The sequence below is a fragment of the Caretta caretta genome, chromosome 13 (genome assembly GCF_965140235.1).
Source record: "Caretta caretta isolate rCarCar2 chromosome 13, rCarCar1.hap1, whole genome shotgun sequence".
Lineage (NCBI taxonomy): Eukaryota > Metazoa > Chordata > Testudines > Cheloniidae > Caretta > Caretta caretta.
The window spans coordinates 7,699,330-7,711,900 of NC_134218.1; the positions used below are offsets into that span (position 1 = coordinate 7,699,330).

Sequence of the window (12,571 nt, forward strand, 5' to 3'; positions counted from 1 at the left end):
TAGTACAATGGAGAGCAGGAGGCATAAATAAATAAAGCCACCATAGTAGGGCTAATAAAAGGTGTCCCACCATGGCAGTCTTGTGTGGTGTCATTTGGCATGGCATGTCCTGTATGCAACCTGTAAACATGCCAGACCAGGCCTTCCTGGCTCCTTGAGGCAGAAATGCTGCACAGAAAAGATACAAGGATGTCTGCCTGTCTCTGGTTGACTAGGCTAAGCATTTCTTGAGTCACGCAAAAAGAGTGGGATTTTCAAAGCCTGTTCAGTTTAATATGAATAGGATGTGGAATTCCCATAAGTCGCTTTGCAAACCTTGACCTAAAATCCCAATAAATACAGGCAGCTTTTGCGTAAGTTGAGATCTGATGATCCAGGCTTAAAGCAAAGTGTCACTTTTCCAGGTGGCAAGAAAAGAAGTGTTTTTCCTACTGACCCGTGATTCATGTTGATGATTTGTCTGAAGAGCTGTTCAAATATCAGTCCTCGTATTCCAAACAGGCTTCCTAAACAAGAGCTAGAGTTGCACACAAAGAAATCCTGCCTTGTTTATTCAAGAGATTTGTGTGGGGGGGGAGGGGAGGGAGCTATTTGTGTGTGTGTGTGTATTTTTTATATATAATATGTTTGTGTCAGTCTTACCTCTGGGACATATCACCCTGTGAAATGTGTTGAACAAAGATAACCGGATCTAAAATATCCTCGGGGATTTATAATGCAAAGTAACCAATCTTGATATTGACAATGAAAAATATCAAGTGGTTTTAAGGCACTGAATGATGAGGCTGTTTGTCATATGCCGTCTCCAGAGACTTTACTATAGAAAGCAAGGTTTGGGTATTTATTTGTTTATTTTTATCATCACAGATCGGATAAAAAAAAAAGCAGTGAGAAAATGTAATCATACCTAATTATCTACTCTTCGCACCAACTGGTGTTCTTTTCCTTTATCCCTTTTAATTTTTTTGGTGGTCATTATCAAAATGAGCAAACAGAATGGGATGTGATTTACAGTATCTTATGCAAATTCACAGGAAAATCTTCGCAAAAAGCTTGAGATGATAGCTAAGTGACATAAATGAAAGTTGTGTTAATGGCTACGGTTGCAGTGGTGCATGTAACTTGCATGAGACGTTCGGAAGCTCATGTGTCTTATCCATAGTTATAGGATCCATTGGGCTGCAGAAACACTCATAATGTAGACACACAATTACCATGTGTACACACACAATTAGGGTAATTCAATTTGCAAATGACCAATATGATTTGTCATTTGTGGGCACAATTACATGACCCGTGCACATGATTGCAGTATGTGGGCATGCTAAATAGGCGTGTTAATGCACCCATAAACTTCTGAAAATCTGGCTCTACATGTGAAGATTTTCTTAGGTGCTTACTGCATAATGACTAAATAGCACTGTACTAAAATTTGCACAGACAAAAGGCCCATTGAATACAGTGGAAGTTTTGCCTGAGTACAGAGATCAGGATCAGTCCTTGTCCCAATGGGTGCTTTTGAAAATCCTATTCCTAGTACCTAAGTGGCTTGGGAACACAAGTCCCATTGATTTCAATAGGACTTGTGCTTCTAGGCCCTTTCGAAAATCCTACCCTATGCTATTAACTCTTGAAGCGTAACTTGTCAATGGCAGACTTGGGAACATTTCTGAGCGAGATGCTCTTTCCTGCCGGACATTTGCGTGACAGTAAGATCTTTGGATCAGATTTTCAAAAGAGCTTAACACCCATCTAGGTACCAAAATGACATTACCAGTTTTTTCAGAAGATCCCTGGGTGCTGCTGAGCTCTGAGATCTTTTGAACAGCTGGCCATTTGTTTCTTGAGGATTCCTGTGGTTTATATGCCAGAGGAAGGCAAGGGGTCACATTTTCAAAAGGGCTCATCTTCTCACTGAATTGATCAACAGGAGCTGCTGGTGCTAAGCCCATTTGAAAATCTGTCCAGTGGATTTAGGAGCAGAGCACCTTTGAAAAAGCCAGTCTCCACTGACGGCACTAAGAAGATCTGAAATTCTGGTCCATAGTGACAACACAATGCAATGACAGCATCACTAGTCACATTGACTTCCTGCGTCCGTTCTTCACGACATGGCCAGCCTACTTGTTCTTCAGTCTTCCAGATGTTATTTTTGGTCAGTGCTTAAAAGGAGATGAGTTTTCATAATGAATCGCACCAGGTGATTACTTTTGTCCTGAGAGGAATTAAGTTAATTACACATATCTTGTGCTAGTGTACTGAAAGGTAAGCCAAACTGTCCAGCTCCCACTCTGATTTTTGTAGGCATTAAAGTTTAGAGGTTGACTAAAAATGGATCGGAGCCAGTAATGTAATTAAGTCTGTGCTTAACTTTAAGCATGTGTTTGGTCTCATTATAGTAACAATGGAACATAACATTCTAAATCCCCTTGAACTATGGAAAAGTTCAGATTCAGCCATGGGTCTGTTCATGTGCTTAACAGTAAGAAAACACTTAAATATTTTGCTGGATGAGGTCTAAGTTCAGATCTGAATCCAAACTTAACAAAGTTCAAGGGGGGGTTGGATCTGATGTTCAGTTTTGAATTCATGTTATAGAGATGGATCTGAGCCATTACAGTTCAGATCTTGATCCAGATTTGCACTTCCACAAAGTTCAAGCGAGTTCCAGTTTTTGCCCACACCTAATACTGACTCCTGGGCCTAGAGTTTTTCAGGTACCAGTTCTTAGCAAAACGAGTCAGATGTTTCATTGCAAACCTAGCTCTAGTTTCTTTTCATTTTGACTGGAAATGCTAAAATGGGGGTCTCTTAACCGCAATGAAAATGCCCTGCACAAAGTCTGTTTACTCAGTGAGTTGGTAGTGGGTGGATTATTTAATTTTTGTGCATTGGGAATTAGAGAGGAGTAATGCTTTAGGCAGCAGCTAGCTCTGTAAAGCAGTGGAAGTTAAAGAAAGCCACACTCATGCTAATATTGCTATTCCACTGCAAAGAAGAAAGGGTAGCATCAGTGATCTCTCTCCAGTGTCTTATTAACTGCCGGCTTTCAGTTATAACATCTGAGCTGCTGCAGATTGGAAGTGATGTATTTTCACTCCTTGCAAACAGCTATTCTGGAGTTTTAATTATGTACACCATATAAAAAGAATCCCAAATCAAAACACTTGGGGGGGGGATTATTTTTCTCCCCCTTTAAAAAACACAATTTGTGTTTAGATTTATCTCTATAAACAGGATGTTAGAGAAGCAAATGTGATAACACTTACTTTAATGAGTGTTTCATGGTTAATCTATTTTAGCATTTGGATGCTCTCAGCTGGCTTCTGCAGTAATTACATTTCCATTATCTTTAATTCATAACTTGATCTTTCATTACAAGCAATTTCTTCCTTTCCCATTTTTGTGCTTGTATTTGCCTTTGCTGCACAGTGCTATGGGAAGTTCTAATTCTGGGTCTAGTATCAACAGCGTTCTGACTGGGTTTTTTGAGAGTGAAAGAAAAATGAAGACAATTTGCACCATGAAACCTCTGCGGGATAATGTCATCACCTTGAAGGACTCTGGCAAGGCTTTCCCCTCTCAGTCTGTGAATCTTTCATTCGCTGATGCAGGAAAAAAAAAAAATCACACCCAGGTTTCTTTGTAACAGCTTTGGAGGTCAATTTTCTGGCTCGTTCTTTAGGAAATGAGGAACATTTCTGATCATATTATAGGCTCAGTTATGAAGACCCAATTATCTCAGCACCAGTCAATAAAAAAAATCTAGGTTTTCTCCAATGCTGCTAAGCAAGAGGTATCTTTTTGTGCAACTCTCAAAGTGCTGGGGAAAAGGTGATTGGTGAGGAAGTGATTTTATTTTGTTTTGGAACATTCCATTGTGATACAGGCCTAGAGTTTTCCCTCTCTTTATATTGCGATGTGTGTCTGGTAAGTCTTGAGTCATGATTTCAGAATAAAACAGAGTTGTTCAAAGGGAATCTAAGGACTTTAGGAACATGTCACTTGCTGTGGAAACCTTGATTAGCTAATATACAGGCATGGGATCAGGTCACAACACTCAGATCTGGATTTCCAGCCGTTTTCCATGTGCAAATTCCCCGAAGTCCCTGCTTTCCCTTTGAGGAACTCGGACTGATTTTCAAATCTTGGAGTAAGACTTTGGGTGGGAGCTCACAATTTCAAAAACTATATTTTGTGTGTGAGAGTGTGTCTGTGTACGCTTGGGCAAGGCAAAATAAAACCGGGAAACAAAGAGAGGAGGCTACTGAACCACAAAGACAGAAGGGAATTAAACTTCTTGCTGGTTAAAATAGATTAAGAGAACTTCCAGCAATGAATTCCACATTCAACTTGCAACCCTCAGTGAAGTGGGGGAGGGATAGCTCAGTGGTTTGAGCATTAGCCTGCTGGGGGGAGGAATAGCTCAGTGGTTTGAGCATTGGCCTGCTAAACCCAGGCTTGTGAGCTCAATCCTTGAGGGGGCCCTTTAGGGACCTGGGGCAAAAATTGAGGATTGGTCCTGCTTTGAGCAGGGGGTTGGACTAGATGACCTCCTGAGGTCCCTTCCAACCCTGATATTCTATTTCACCAGCATGGGAGTGGCTCTGTCAACCTCACATTCAGCAATTCAGGTCAATGCCAGAGCAGTTTGCCCAGCTAGCTCGCAGCCAATAGGTAAAACTTTTTCATTCGATAAGAAACAAATATGTCAATGTCATGTGCTTAAGCACTGGCATGCAATGCAAAAAACACGTTGTCATGTTGATTGCTTCCCACGTAGAGTGAATAACAGGAAGTTTAGAGACTAAAAATTTCCAGCCTCCCTGAGATATTTTTTTCTTTAAGGGGTTGAAGAAAGGTAAAGGCCAACTGATGAAACCATTGTTTCTGATGTTACCCATGGCGATAGACAGATGCTTAAGCAAAGCGAGTGGCAAAGGATTTGAGGAGGTCTCCCATCTGCCTCAGACTATGAAGTGCATGACCTTTACGTGGGGATCCAGGAGCTCTGAAATATCCGCGTACAGGCTATAAGCAGCTCATACTTATTTTTAATCTACCACTGGGATTTTTATAAGAATTCTGTGAAGGCTAGTAAATCTCTCAGAGATTTGTTGTGAACCTGCATGTGATTATAAAGAACCTTAAAGGTGAACGGAGAAGATTTTATTACAAGATGCAGGCAAAGTCCCAGATCAGAAACAGTGTCTGTTTACACTAACTTCACCAAAAGAACAGGGCCCTCAGCCCCTCCCAAGGTCCTTTTGCTCATCAACAGAGGCACAAAGGGGACTTAAATCTGCTTTAAGGCAGCACTGAGGATTCTTCTGCCAGAGGCATAATTATAGCTAGCCAAGACTTGCCTCCTGTGGCATAGATAGTTTCTTCCTAGCATGCGGGGACTGGGGACTTGTCAGGGGGTAGGGACAGAGCATGATGTGCTTCAGAGACCTTGACTGATAGAGCAGCTCCTTGGGATGCTGCTGTAACTTGATCCAGAGGTTCATTCAGACCCTAGGATCAGTGGTAGGTATTGTGAAGACACCTGTACCTTCCCACTTTGGAGGCACAGGGCATTGCTTTGGTACCTGGGGATTTAGTCCCCAGCTCCTTTTTTAAGCTAAATAAGAGGTCTGATTTTCAGATGCCCTGAGCTCCCATTAACTTTGGGCTATGAAGCCATAAGAAGAACAGATGACAGACCAAAGGGAGCTGCACAGCGATGCTAGGACTCATTTGCAACACAATGTATCTCAAACCCACTGACTGGGCTGTTATTTTCTTCCTGCAACGTAAATTAAAACCAAATACAGTGCTAGGAAAGTCAAGAGTTAAAAGAGAAGCCAGGGGAAAAGAAAGAACAAATAAACGTGAGAACAAAAATAGCAGCCTAGGAAACTGATTCATTGAACAATTGATGCGAGATTCAAATCATAATGCTCCAAACCCTGGAATCTTTTCCTTGGCTTCTGATAGTGCATCACAGTCACTGAATGCAACAATAACTCGGCAAATGACGTGCATCTGATGAAGTGGGTATTCACCCACAATAGCTCATGCTCCAATACGTCTGTCAGGCTATAAGGTGCCACAGGACTCTTTGCTGCTTTTACAGATCCAGACTAACACGGCTACCCCTCTGAAGCTCTACAAATGGGATTGTTTGAAAGTGTAATTGGAAGTTGCCAAGGCTGAATTCCCACTCTGGCACTTCAAGTGCAGAAGCTGGGGGCCCGCAAGGATTTTAAAAATTTAATACTTGCCACTCCAGGCTTGTATTACACTCCGAAGGTTACAGGTTTTCTCTGACCTTGGCTTGGTAAATGCTGCCACCACCCAAATACAAAAAAACCCTTTGAATCCAGGAAGGAGCACTTGGGAATTCCTCCCTGGGGGGTACCCTCAAGCCCTTTCACGCCCCCCGCCTCCCCCAGGGAAGAGCTGAGAAAGAAAACAAAGGAAATTAGCTGTTGCCACCAGTTAATTAAACAGCATACGCACAAACCTCTTAGGACACCGAAAACCCAATCCTGTTCTTTAAAAAAGGAAAATTTTATTAAAAACGAAAAGGAAGAAAATACATCTGGAACAGAAGCTTTTGCTAGATTTTAAAAGAGCAATTTCCAAAAATCAAGCACCCAAACTAGCTTTCTTGGGGGTTCAGCTTAAAGGTTACAAGCAAATAAAAGTATCTGGGGTTAGCACAGAGGAGTCCACAAGCCAATAAGAAATGAAAGAAATAACCCTGATTGCTTCTTTCTAGACATTCTCTAATTTACTTACATATCGGAGGCTTCAGATAAGTAGGTTTGAGGTATGAATTGATAATCTATAATCATACCTGGCTTAAAGCTGTTTACAGCATTGCTGCTTCGTGTCCCTGCAGCCCAGAGAGAACAACAGACAAAGGGAAAGATTCTTTCCCCATTTTAAAAAGTTCTACCTTCCCATTGGCTCTTTTGGTCAGGTGCCCACTTCCTTTTCTTTACCTGGGGGACTTTTAACCCTTTACAGGTAAAGCAAGCAGAGAACAGCTACCAAGAGGGATTTTACAGCTAGCTGGCTGGTTGGGTGTCCATAAAAGGGAACTCCCTCTCACCCCACCTCATTTATCACAAAAATGCTTTGGGAAGTGGCTCTACTTCAAAGAAAGAGGAAACAAATCTGGCGATATTTTTTAATTTGTACATTAAGTCCCCTGCTATTATCTGTTCTGCTTTGCAGTGTTTATTTTTGAACACATTATGGCTCATTCTTGAAAATAAAATAGCTGATTAATCTTTGAAGTGACTGATTGCTGGCCAGAGGAATTGTTAAAGGGTGCATCCAAGAAGCACACTGTGCATAACTCACCGGTCAGTGTGTGTTGCGTAGCCCAGCCTTCGCCAGACCCCACATAGAATCTGCTACAGTTGCCAGCTGGGGAAGCTAGTCCTCTCGCTCAACTCTAGACATGCTTGCTCTCAGCTCTGGAGGTTCCTAGTTCACGCCCCAGTGATTATAATCGCTTTGGGTGCATTGATCACAGCCTGCTTGTCGCTACATCCATGCTTTCAGAGGGGTGTGGAATACAGACATTGCACTCCAAGCTAGTGTGGGTATAAATAGCAGTGTGGGTGATGAGACAGGGCTGAGTAGAGCAGGTGCTCTCTGTGCCTGACCCCCCAGGGCGCATACCTTACACGAGCTCTCTACATGGCCAAGCAGTTCTTCCTGTGTCCACACTGCTATTGTTATCAGTGTAGTGTTCTGCTGCCCGAGCCTTTCCCCACCCCCTCCTCCTTCGGGTAGCCTTTCGCTGCAGCAGGACGTTGGTACACGTGCCGTGCCTGTACTCTACACATGGACAGAAGTGTAGACCTAGTCTGTCTCGGGGTTGTGGAGCAGTTTGCCCCTCTGTCCCCTTTCTGGTCTCCTTGGGTAGGTCTACGCAGCGCACCTCCCAGCCTGGGCTGAGAATCCTGGGCTAGGCTGCCTGGTGCTTGCGCTTTAAAAACAGCTGGATAGAGACAGTGGTTTTGAAGTTGTGACTCAGGCTCTGAAGCCTAAGGTGGTGGGAGACGGGGCTTCAAAGTCTGAGCTCCAGCCTGAGCTGCCACCTCTAAACACGGTCGATACGGCTATTTTTAGAGCAGTAGCACGAGCCCTGTTAGCCCAAGTATGTCGACCTGGACTGGGGGGCTGGCTCCAAAACACCATGTGGACGTACTCTCTGAGTGCACCCTCTCAGAGATTAGGCCTTGGGCCCTTACCTGTCTTGGGTGGAATGCTGCAATTCTCCCACTCGTAGACTGGGCTCTGAGTACAATATCCCATCTGTGCCAACCACTCATTACCGTGCAGGTTTGACTAGACCAGCCTGGTCTCAGTTTTGCTACCAGAGAGTGTCTCCCCCAGTCTCTCTTCCCCCTTTCTTAAAGGCCAACCATCCCTTTTTGAGCTTGAGTTCCATATTGCTCAATTGCCTTTGTTATGGGCTCTAGATGTGCAGTCTTCCTGCTGCCTGAGACTGGGTCTCCCAGTTGACCAGCCGGCTATCTAAACTAATGTCTCTGTGTGGTGGGACAATTTGAGGAATCAGTCTGTACAGCTTATAGATTCTGGTAAATGGTATGAAGTTGTTATTATAAACTTGCTGTACCAGGGAATGCATCCATGTGGATGTGGAATCCACCACTTGCTGAAATCCTATACGTAAAACACACTTTGGGGGAACAAACCCATCTTCACCATTGAGCATCTCCACATCTGGCACAGCCTGGACGATGTGCAAGTTGACCTGATTAGCAGGCACTTAGAATCATAGAATCATAGAATATCAGGGTTGGAAGGGACCCCAGAAGGTCATCTAGTCCAACCCCCTGCTCGAAGCAAGACCAATTCCCAGTTAAATCATCCCAGCCAGGGCTTTGTCAAGCCTGACCTTAAAAACCTCTAAGGAAGGAGATTCTACCACCTCCCTAGGTAACGCATTCCAGTGTTTCACCACCCTCTTAGTGAAAAAGTTTTTCCTAATATCCAATCTAAACCTCCCCCACTGCAACTTGAGACCATTACTCCTCGTTCTGTCATCTGCTACCATTGAGAACAGTCTAGAGCCATCCTCTTTGGAACCCCCTTTCAGGTAGTTGAAAGCAGCTATCAAATCCCCCCTCATTCTTCTCTTCTGCAGGCTAAACAATCCCAGCTCCCTCAGCCTCTCCTCATAACTCATGTGTTCCAGACCCCTAATCATTTTTGTTGCCCTTCGCTGGACTCTCTCCAATTTATCCACATCCTTCTTGAAGTGTGGGGCCCAAAACTGGACACAGTACTCCAGATGAGGCCTCACCAATGTCGAATAGAGGGGAACGATCACGTTCCTCGATCTGCTCGCTATGCCCCTACTTATACATCCCAAAATGCCATTGGCCTTCTTGGCAACAAGGGCACACTGCTGACTCATATCCAGCTTCTCGTCCACTGTCACCCCGAGGTCCTTTTCTGCAGAACTGCTGCCTAGCCATTCGGTCCCTAGTCTGTAGCTGTGCATTGGGTTCTTCCGTCCTAAGTGCAGGACCCTGCACTTATCCTTATTGAACCTCATCAGATTTCTTTTGGCCCAATCCTCCAATTTGTCTAGGTCCTTCTGTATCCTATCCCTCCCCTCCAGCGTATCTACCACTCCTCCCAGTTTACTTTTGGGAGTGTGTGTGCAAATGGGGTGCTGTGTGTGCAATAGGATACAAACTGTCTGAAAATTGGGCCCCAAAATTGTTTTCCCTGTATTAGTGTATATCAGCGAAAGTATCCTCCCCCTTTCTGAAGCCCTGCAGTCCTGGCAGTCAGGCTTCCAAGGGGGTGGGTGATCCTTGAGACTCATGATTCCATGCAGACACAATGTGCAACACTGGAATAAAATGGTGAATTTCAGAGCTTTTGGTGCATGTTTTGTACTTGTCACATTTGTTTCAGAGGGTGGGGGGTTTATCAGATATTGGTATTAACCTAACTCTGGATGCTCCGCTCATATAGCACCTTTGAGAATTACAAACTAAACAGCTTTAGGGATCTGTTCACTTCACCCATCACCAAAACAAAGTCACCTCTAGGGTTGGATGTGGCAGCCATTATAAATAGCCCTTTTAGGACAGGAAGTGAACTTCTTATCCAATTAAACCACAGGGGATTTGGACAGGCGACATATAATTTGCCCCACTAGAATTTGGATATTGATTAACCGACCTTTTGGAAACCCCTGCTAGTCTTGAAAGACATGCCAGGGGTTCATTAATGAATGACTATGAACAGTCCAGACTTTGGCTTTAGGTCTCCCTTGAAAGATCGTTCTACTGAAAAAAAAAAAAAAAAACCAACATATGGAGCTTGAACAATTTGAGCACGGTTTTTGCAACAACCTTCCTCATCCCGCAAGCGGTAGAGAGCTGAGGGAAGAAGCAGCCAGAATTTGCATGTTGGCACCTGGAGCAGGAATAATTTGATGTTCTAACCTGCTAGAATCTGATGTTTCCCTCTTTAATATTCATACATAACAGGAGCTGTTGAGGGCTGGAAGAGCTTGCTGGAAGGTCTGTACTAAAATTCGGCCAACTGACAGATACCGGAACTGTATATCTGGGGTAAGGAAAAAGGTTCACTGGGTAAAATAGACCAGGGATTTAGTAGTTAGAGACAGCTATGATGGTGCCAGGTGCATAAAATTTGGTAAACCTTATGCAAACTGAAGAGCTATTCCTCTGTTACCTGTAACCTGTAGAATCACAATGAAGAGGTGAAGGTGGAAGAGAAAAGGCTAATTAAGGCCCTGTCTAATAAAAACTTTCCCCAACCTTAGAACATCAAGGGTCAGTTGTAATAAACAGGATACATGATGAAGCAGGAACAGTTGATGTCATTAATACTTCCTGCAGCTGAAACAGACACCGCTTCAGAAGAGAATAGTAAGACAAACAATCATGGTCACTAATGGGAAACCAGTGCAACTTCAAACCCACCTCACAATAGAGACAGAAAAAACTAGGGCCAAATTTATCCCCGGTGGAACTGCAGTGGAGTTAATGACCTTTCCCACGGACAAATTGGCCAGGAGATTGAAAAATGTTAGCAAGGCCATGCAAAGGAATGGGTGGTTAAATTGCAGAGAAGAAGAAATGCTATAGTCAGGTGTGTTTGATGAGGGTAGGCGGCAGCCTACAGCGCCCCAAGCAGGGGGAACATGGAGAGGTTTGAGTTCTGTGTCTGCTCCTGTGGGCCACATAGCTCCAGACTTGATCCTGTGGTCCTTGAAGTCAATGACAAACTCTTGTTGACTTTAACAGTGCAGGATCAAGCCTTCAGTGAGCTTGGAGGTCAAACCCTGACCTCTTCTTCCCTATGTCCTGGCAGTGCCTTCCCAGACTGCATGCTGTTCCCAGTGGCCAAAGAGAAGCAGTCAGCCCTCTTCTTGTCCCCACTCCAATCCCACCCCTCCACTAAGAACAAGCTGCTGTCATGCAGGGCCTTTTCGGGATCATGCACAAGGAAGCAGCTGTTCTCTGCTTAGGGGATGGATTCTCAGAGCACAGACACCTGTAGATCATCCACAGAGATGGGATCTGATAGCACAAGCTTTTCTCTTATTCACATGCATGGATGGGAGCATCCCTCTCCTTCATCCTGGTTTCTGGGATGGGATCCCAGAGAGTGAGTCTTTTCTGGTCTGACTATGAGGAAGTACCAAGGTTCTCCCTTCTTACAGGTTTTCTGGGAAGGGGCTTTTCGAGCGCAGAGGCTTCCTCCTGGGCTAGTACTTCCCACTACACCATGACATGATGGTGGTTTTAGTCACCCCAGCATCACAATGCAATGATGCACAGACTCAGTCCTGGTGAACCAGCTGTAAAATGTAGTACCTCTTTCCCTGCTGAATGGAACTCCGAGTGGCTGGGTGCAATACCACGGGCGTGAACACCACGGCTTTGGGCTCCAGCTGCTGCCTTCACCATTACCCAAACCTAGTCATATGGAGAAACTCTGAATTCTGTAATTCAATGACCCCAGGTGGTATCCTTCACAGCCTGTCTGATCTACATGGACAAGCAATCAGCACAGAACCAGCAGTGGCAAATTGTCTTCCATCTGGCCTAATGCATATACAAGATCTGTTCTACACTGAGATGCAAAGAATCAAAGGATATCCCTACTGAACTGAGAAGGTAGCTGGTGTGGAATAAATTTGTTGAGCCAAATTAATCCTTGGTGTAAGTGCAGCTCTCAAAGCTCCTTACAAGTGATGTGAACTGTTACATTCTCTTTTTAATAGTAGTAATAACAATAAATAATAATAAGTATATGCTTGGGTCTCATATAGCTCTTTTCTCCATGGATTTCCACATATACCCAGCTTTTATGGTGTTTTTCTGCCACAGATCTCAAAGTGCTTAAATACACTGCAGAGTGTGAAGACACTGGTTAAAATGCCAATGCTCTGATATATCCACCTTTCCTTCTCTTTACATTTTGACCTTTGTTCCCAGCTATAAGACTTTAAGCTCCCTGTAATACTTCCTTAGTGATTTGTGTCTGTCTT

At 43.9% G+C, this 12,571-nt stretch overlaps 1 long non-coding RNA gene across 1 annotated transcript in view; it reads left to right on the forward strand.

Annotated features, from left to right (window-relative positions):
• The window catches only part of LOC125622277 (uncharacterized), a 37,590-nt gene extending 25,258 nt beyond the window's left edge, over window positions 1–12,332 (forward strand). The window contains exons 2-3 of the long non-coding RNA XR_007352694.2: window positions 10,539–10,622; window positions 11,741–12,332. This is a non-coding gene — a long non-coding RNA (uncharacterized LOC125622277). The remainder of the gene's footprint in view (window positions 1–10,538; window positions 10,623–11,740) is intronic.
• Window positions 12,333–12,571: the final 239 nt, after the last annotated feature.